Here is a 9,111-nt window from a genome sequence, read left to right as displayed (position 1 = left end):
AAAAAAAAAAAAAAAAAAGCAAGGCGTAGTGGCATACACCTGAGGCTGAGGTGGGAGGGTCAGTTGAGCCCGTGAGGTTGAGGCTGCAGTGAGCCATGATCACACCATTGCACTCCAGCGTGGGTGACAGAGTGAGACCCTGTCTCAAAACAAAGCAAAACACTTAGGAGTAGCAGTAGCATTAGTAAAACATGGTCTTAATATATTTTGAAGCATTTTTGAAAGAGATTTTTTTTTAGCCTCACTATTATATTTTAGTACCAGATAATAGTATGAATACTTTTAATGGTGTTATTTCTCCAAAGCCTCTATAAAGAATTCTCTTTCTTCTGTTTCTTTGCTTAAAAATGTGTCCAACTGGGCACAGTGATACATGCCTTTAACCCCAGCTACTCTGGAGGCTGGGGTGGGATGACTTGAGCCCAGGAGTTTTCAACTAGCCTGGGCAACATTGCAAGACCCCATTTTATTTTTAAAAAATTTTTTGTCTCATGTCATAATGCAACATATTGATCCAAATTTTGTGACAGTTCTGTGACCTTAACTGAACTTTTTTTCCCGTTATTTACAAGAAAAAGGTGGCACTAAGTATATACAATAGAGGCAGTCCTCATTAACATTAAACATTTAAAAATGTTTCATTCTCCTGAATTTTGAATGAAACATATTTTAAAAGGTCATTTGTAAGTCAATTGTTAGGTACTCTACACCTAGTTTTTCATCCAAATAAATAAATAACAGACGGTAGTAAGGGCCCAGGTTATGTAACTGTTTAATACTACAGTCACTAAAGTAAAATTCTCATACTGTACTTTTTCTCATATGTAGTTTACCTGCTAAAATGGATCCCAGATTTCAACTAGCAATTTAGAAAGAACACTTCCTCTCCTCTATCCTCTTCTGTACTACTCAGCCTCTCTCTGCTTTCTTCTTTCTCACTCTACCCGCTCCTCTGCATAAATGAGTCTGCCTCTTTCCTACACGTGGTACAGATATTAGGAAGGACTTTTTTTCATCTTTCTACCTCCCCCTTCATGTTCAAACTAGCAGTGTCATAAGGAAACATACTAGTTCAGGTCAGGTGCAGTGGCTCATGCCTGTAATCCCAGCATTTTGGGAGGCCAAGGCAGGTAGATCACTGGAAGTCAGGAATTCGAGACCATCCTGGCCAACATGATGAAACCCAGTCTCTACTAAAAATACAAAAAAATTAGCCAGGCGTGGCGGCAGGCACCTGTAATTCCAGCTACTTGGGAGGCAGAGGCAGGAGAATCGCTTGAACCCGGGAGGTGGAGGCTGCAGAAAGCCAAGATCGCGCCACTGCACTCCAGCCTGAGCGACAGCACGAGACTCCATCTAAAAAAACAGAAACAGCCGGGCGCGGTGGCTCAAGCCTGTAATCCCAGCACTTTGGGAGGCCGAGACGGGCGGATCACGAGGTCAGGAGATCGAGACCATCCTGGCTAACATGGTGAAACCCCGTCTCTACTAAAAAATACAAAAAACTAGCCGGGCGAGGTGGCGGGCGCCTGTAGTCCCAGCTACTCGGGAGGCTGAGGCAGGAGAATGGCGTGAACCCGGGAGGCGGCGACAGAGCGAGACTCCGTCTCCAAAAAAAAAAAAAAAAAAAAACAAAAAAACAGAAACATACTGGTTCAAGTTTTGTACCAGGCCACAAATGGAGAAAAGCAACTTGACATGGGCTGGAGGAAGTGGGGGTATGAGAATCAGGAAGCAGGGAGAAGGGCCCTGATACTTGGTTTCTAGAGATTAGAGGCTGACGTATTTCAGGGAGGCTGAGGTGGGGATATTTATGACAGGGGCTCTGGAACATGCCACGATTGTTCCTGTTACAGGGCTTTCCCTGTTCTGTTTACCTTTGACCACTGCTTTCACTCTAGCCTCTTTCTCTACTTTGTTTTCATAGTGGCATTTACCACTACCTGAAATTATATATATTATGTATTTGCCTATTTTGTTGTTGTTGTTGTTAAATTGTCTTTCTGTCCTATGAGAATGTAACTTCCCATACATTTGGGAACTTGATCTATTCATTCATCACCTGAACAATACCTGGCACATAACAATCACTCACTCAATTTTTATTGAGTGACAGAATGAATTAATGGGGATAGCATCATGGCTGGAAAGTGGCAGGATGAGTGGAAGCTAATGAAAAGGTAGCCTGTGAGCCAGGATGAAGGAGCTATCTAGACATGAGCTTCAGAATTGTAGGGCTAGGGCATGCCCTCTGTAACAGTATTAGTCAACGGATTCTTTCTCCAGATACGTGTAGTAGTCTGGGATTACCTTTGCTATAACCACATTAGAAAAGAAATAGATACCTATTTTGTTTGGGGATTTTTGTTGTTGTTATTAGAGACAGGATCTCGCTGTGTTGCCCAGATGGGTCTTGAACTTCTGGACTCAAGTGATCCTCCCACTTCAGCCTCCCAAAGTACTGGGATTACAGGTGTGAGCCACCATGGCTGGCCTATTTGCGTATTTTAAGAGAAAAATTTTAATGTATTTTAGAGCTACTATTTACATATGGACTGTGTAATGTTATTTAAATAAATGCTATAATTAAAGTACAAATAATTTTTATTGTTATAGGAGAACATTTCCCTAATGATGGGTTAACCTAATTTTAAATGTACTACATACATGAAAGCAGAAAATAAGATTTTAAGAGTGCTAAAAAAATTTCAAGTTTGTAATTCAGAGGCCTTCTACCACCCACCCTTTCCACTCATCTATGATCCTCTCCTTCTACTCATTGGTCAAAGATATGGAGATGTTTTTCTTTCTATGTTGAAATGCTGGCTAGAAAAAATTATATTAAATATTTGAAAATACCTGTTTTGTGTAGACACCAGTTACTTTTATTGGATCTGGTTAGTAAGAAACTTAAGAAGCTTCTACATGGAGAAGATGCACATGCCATATCAGGTATGGATTCCAGCTTGTTCCTCCTTTATCATTAAGTGACTGTTGTGGCCAAATGAGTTGGGAAGGCATCAAAGATGAGTATGTAATAAATGTATGTAAAATGTTGTAAAAAGTGGTTATAGTGAGGTTATTTTTTAGTATCTCCTGGGCAAGTTCTTCTCTAGTTCTTTTTTGAAGCCCTTTATTTACCTTTTCTACTAAGAAGGCAAGAACTTTCTGTCTCTCACTGTTGCTCCCAGTTCTCACCTCCCCTTCAATTATCACCCACGTGCCTGCTTCTTTGCTCCTGTGCTCTCTGTTGTGTCTTTTTCTGACTCTCTCAGATTCTTTTTCTTGTTTTTCATCCTCTCTCCCTTGCTCGCTTCTTTTCTAGGGGAAGGATCAAATTTTATAGCGGAGTAGCCTGACTCCCAGTTGAATAGAGTCCATGATTTCATTCAGTGTCTTTAGGCTATTGGTCTTATTTTTTTTTTTTTTTTTTTGAGACAGAGTTTTGCTCTCGTTGCCCAGGCTGGAGTGCAGTGGCGCAATCTTGGCTCACTGCAACCTCCGCATTCTGGTTTCAAGCGATTCTCCTGCCTCAGCCTCCCAAGTAGCTGGGATTACAGGCTCCCACCACCACGTCCAGCTACTTTTTTTGTGTTTTTAGTAGGGACGGGGTTTTACCATGTTGGTCAGGCTGCTCTTGAACTGCTGACTTTGTGATCTACCCGCCTTGGCCTCCCAAAGTGCTGGGATTATGGGCATGAGCCACCACGCCTGGCCCTAATTGGTCTGATTCTTTAACTTATAATTGTTTAAAACTATAACATATTTTTAATCCAAGTTTATTAAGATTGTCATGCAGGAAACAAAATAGCTTAATAAATATATCTGTGAGTGCCCACACCAAATTGTCTGGGCACCTTTTTGCCTCAGTTTCCTCAACTACCAAATAGGAATGATAATAGTTATTTCATTGTGCAATTAAATATTCAATATTTATGCTATTAATGGGATATTAAATGTTTATTAATATATAATGCTGGTTGTAATTATGATTAATATATCTGAATTAATATGACATTAGCTGACACATATACTGAGCCCTACTATGTGTCAGAAACTGTGTTGAAGATTAACATAGACTTATGCAATTATTTAATCTTCACAATAATCTACTGTGTAGGCATATTAATATTATTATTATTATTTGATTTTATAGGGTAGGTAACTGAAGCTTAGAGAGGTTATGTAACTTGGTGAACTAGAAAGATAGGTGACTCTTTTTCTTTAAAAAAATGTTTCAAGGGTTGTGGCGGGGGAGAAAAATGATTCAAAGGCATTATTAATTGTTGAAAAGAACATTTACAGAGGAGGGCATAAGTGTACTTGCTTGAATTACTTGGAATTTCTTAGCTAATAGATGCCATTTTATCTCATTCCCTTCTTTGAATACAGAGTATATGGCAACAAGTATGTTGCCACATGCATCCCATTTGATGTAAGTAAGTATTGATACTAATGAAGTATTCTGAAACTAGTACTTAGAATCTTTTGGATTAATTTAATCTTCTCTGTCTAATTTCAAAACAAACATTAATTGGCTGCCATTACTGCATTGTCTTTTCACATTCAACTTTTCATTACTTTTGACTTTTGAGGAAAATAGAAGGATTGTCAACATTTTACTCTTTATTTCTATTCAACAGTATACGCTAGGCTGGGCGCAGCGGCTCCCGCCTGTAATCCCAGCGCTTTGCGAGACTGAGGCGGGTAGATCACCTGAGGTTAGGACTTCGAGACCAGTTTGGCCAACATGGTAAAACCCCATCTCTACTAAAAATACAAAAAGTAGCCAGGTGTGGTGGTGCATACCTGTAATCCATACTTCTTGGGAGGCTGAGGCAGAAGAATCACTTGAACCCGGGAGGCAGAGGTTACAATGAGCCAAGATCATGCCACTGCACTCCAGCCTAGGCGACAGAGCAAGACTCTGTCTCAAAAACAAAAACAAAAACAAAAACGAATATACTAAGGGGGGATTATAAATATAAGTGTTTTGCACAATGCCATATACTACAAGTACTTGGAAAGTGAAGAGTTTTCTGATAATATTTTTCCCTAAATAACTTGCCTATTTTATCTCTTCTTGAAGCTTATCTCCTACTCAGTAAAACTGTCAGAGTATATCAGTAAACAACTTTAAATTTTTAAATTGCCTCCATGCTTTGTATTGTATGCTTTTTTCTCCATAGATGGCTTGAAATTTATTTTCTTTTGTTTTCTTCTTTTTGAGACAGAGTCTCGCTCTGTCACGCAGGCTGGAGTGCAATGGTGCATCTCTGCTCACTGCAACCTCTGCCTCCCGGGTTCAGGTAATTCTCCTGACTCAGCCTCCCAAGTAGCGGGAATACAGGCAAGTGCCACCACGCCCAGCTAATTTTTGTATTTTTAGGTAGAGACAGGGTTTCCTCATGTTGGCCAGACTGGTCTCGAACTCTCAACTTCAAGTGATCTGCCCACCTTGGCCTTCCAAAGTGCTGGGATTACAGGTGTGAGCTACCGTGCCTGGCCTGAGTACTTGAAATTCATGAGTATTGATTTAAAATGCTTCTGACCGCCAGGATTTGTCTATCTATTCATTCAGTTATTCACTTAACATTTTTGAATATCTGCAGTTGTGCCAGAACTTGTATAAGCACCACAAAACACAAAGATGTGTGAGATAATGCCACTGCTTGCAATAAGCTCACATTCTAACATTCAAAATAACTTGCACATAGTAGATGTTCAATAAACATTTGTTGACTAAATTCAGTGGAAGAGTTGATGAATGAGAGACAGCCATATCAATGAATCATAAAATTCTGGCAGGGATATGTTCAAGCCAGAGGAGATTATGGAAGCTTGGAGGAGGATTACCTGACCACCTAGTCTGAGGGAATCAAAGTTCATAGAAGAGATAATGCAGTTCATAGAAGAGATAATGCATAACAGGAGTCTTGACGAATAGGAGCTTAAAGAATTAGAACAGTGTGAGCAAAAATAGGTAAGCACTAGAAACAGCAGTCAGGCATAAGGCAAAACAAAATGAAACAAAAATGACCAAAAAAAAAAAAAAAAAAAGCCAGGCATGGTGGCATATGCCTGTGGTCCTAGCTGCTTGGGAGGCAGATGTGGGAAGACTGCTTGAGCTCAGTAGGTCAAGGCTGCAGTGAGCATTGATCATGCCACTGCACTCCAGCGTGAGTGACAGAGTGAGATGCTGTCTCAGAAAACCAAAAGATTTAAAAATAAAAGTAAATAAATAAAAAGAAACTGCTGCTAGGGAGACAGTAGGAATTGAAACTAGAGAGATTGGTAGGTATCATCTTATGAAGGGCCATGTCATCATCTTATGAACATGTTCGTCATCTTATGAACATGTCTTTAATTTATTGGCCATGTCACTTAAATTTTTTATGTATTTCTCTTGAAACTGGGATACTAGTTTCTTGCTTCTCTTGCTTCTAGTTATTTTGGAGATCAAATAATGTGTGTAAAATAACATCATGTATGTTTTGCTAAAGTAAAAGCACTTTTGAAAGAAACTGGAATGAAGAAAGCCTAGGCATAGGTAATGTACCATAAGACCAGTTTGGGTAAGGACAGTTTAGTTGGTTTTTTAACTTGCTTTTCCAGTGGTACTTTTTTTTTTTTTTTTTCAGGCTTTACATTTTGCCAACCCTTGATATACAAGGAGTTTGAAAAGCGAAAGGGAAGGACAATTCAATATCTACATCAGTTGGCTCTTGAGATTAATAGTAACTCCAGCATCTCTCTGAAACGAAAAAAGAAATTAATTAAGGAATTTCAAAAACACCATCCAGAAGCTTTGAATTAACATTTCTGGTACAAGAAACTACAATTTGTAAATATAAACATTTCTCTGGTGGTTTTCTCAAATTGCCATACTTACACTTCAAAGAAAGCATAATCTCAAAAGATTTTAAGTGTTTTATTTTTTATTTTTATTTTGTAGAGACAGGGGTCCCACTATGTTGCCCAAGCTGGTCTCAAACTCCTGGCATCAAGTCATCCTCCTGCCTTGGCCTCTTAAAGTGCTGGGATTATAGGCATGAGTCACTGTACTTGGCCATTATTTTATTTTTATAAAATATTAATTTTAATTTAATCATGCTTAAAATATGTTAAGGAAGTTTTTAACTTCAAGAAGGAATACAAGTTAGCCTTCATGTTTGCTGATTCACTTAACTATAATGCTGCTAAAATCACTTAATAAATGTGCTGCTATTATTAGGGAACTAGTACAGTTAATTTCCTTTTTTTTCCACAGGAAAGGAACTTTTCATACACGAGCTCCCTGAAGAAAGCATGCACTTTCCTTAGTATATGATTATTTTCAAGCAACCCCCTTAAGCTGCTGTAACTTAAATGACTATGAATCATTGAAATAGGGAAAGATGCATGAAGTAGTTTTTTTTTTTTTTTTTTTTTGAGGTGGAGTCTTGCTCTGTCCCAGGCTGGAATGCAGTGGCACCATCTTCTCAGCTCACTGCAACCTCTGCCTCCCGGGTTCAAGCATTTCTCCCTGTCTCAGCCTCCCGAGTAGCTGGGATTACAGGCGCCTGCCACTAGGCCCAGCTAATTTTTGTAGTTTTAATAGAGATGGGGTTTCACCATGTTGGCCAGGCTGGTCTTGAACACCTGACCTCAGGTGATCTGCCCGCCTCAGCCTCCAAAGGTGCTGGGATTACAGGCGTGAGCCACCATACCCGGCCGCATGAAGTAGATTTGAAAGGCCACAAATTAAAAATTCATAAACATCAAAACTGTGATTTCTGTCTCTAATTCTTCTTCAGTCCATATTTTATGGTTATCTTCTTTCCTTCACATTCTTTCTCTGCTCCTTCCTTTTCTTTCCTCTTCCTCTCTCTCTCTTTCCAGCTCTTTCACTTTTTTCTTGCCTGCTTCTGTCTCTTTCTTTGTTTTAAATTGGTTAGTTCACTCTATGGCATCATTCCCTAATGTAGCAGGGATTCAATACCTATGGAAAGTTTTACACAGAAAAATTCTTTTGGGCCAAGCTTAGTGGCCCATGCCTGTAGTCCCAGAACTTTGAGAGGCCAAGGAGGGGGGATTGCTTAAGGCCAGGAGTTCAAGACCAGCCTGAGTAATAGTGAAACCCTGCCCCTATCTCTACAAAAATTACAAAAAAAATTTAGCCAGGTGTGGCAGCTCACACCTATAGTCCCAGCCACTCAAGAGGCTGAGGTGGGAGGGTCTCTTGAGCCCAGGAGTTTTAGGCTGCAGTGCGCTATGATTGTGCCACTGTACTACAGCCTGGGCAATAAAGCAAGACCCTGTCTCAAAAAAAGAAGAAGGAAAAAAGTATTTTGTGGTAATCTTAATTTATATCATTGATCACAGGGAAAGAGAAGCATGATTAATTAAGTTCTTGGAAAAAAAAACTATATTAGACAGATGTCATCAGTTTTATCTTTTTGTATAAAACCTGTATCAGTCATCTTGAATTAGAACACTTAGTTTCTAAGTTCTCAACTAAGAAGCCAGACATAGTAGCATGTACCTGTAGTCCCAACTGTTTGAGAGGCTGAAGCGGGAGGATCCCTTGAGCCCAGGATGCTTAGTTTGTTTGTATGTTTGTTTTTGTAGAGATGGGGTCTCACTGTATTTCCCAGGCTAGTCTCAAACTCAACTGATGCTCAATTGGCTTCAATTGATCCTCCTGCCTCTGCCTCCCAAAGTGCTGGAATTACAGTTGTGAGCCACTGTGTCTGGCTGACCACAGGAGTTAGGGGCCAGCCTGGGCAACATAGCAAGACCCTGTCTCAGGGGGGAAAAAATTCTCAGCTAAGGCTTGGCCTGTGGCTCACGCCTGTAATTCCAGCACACTGGGATGCCAATGCAGAAGGATTGCTTGAGACCAGGAGTTCAAGGCCAGCCTGGGCAATATAGTTTGACCCTGTCTCTACAAAAATATAAAAATTTTAATTGCTGGGCAGAGTGTGGTGTACCTTGTAGTTCTGACTACTCAGGAGACTGAAGTGGGAGGATCACGTGAGCCAGAGTTTGAGGTTTCGATGAGCCGTGAATGTACCACTGCGCTCCAGCCTGGGCAACAGAGCAAAACGCTGTCTCAAAAAAAAAAAAAAA

The sequence above is a fragment of the Colobus angolensis genome, unplaced genomic scaffold (assembly GCF_000951035.1).
Source record: "Colobus angolensis palliatus isolate OR3802 unplaced genomic scaffold, Cang.pa_1.0 Scaffold10, whole genome shotgun sequence".
Lineage (NCBI taxonomy): Eukaryota > Metazoa > Chordata > Mammalia > Primates > Cercopithecidae > Colobus > Colobus angolensis.
This window is presented reverse-complemented; position numbering follows the sequence as displayed.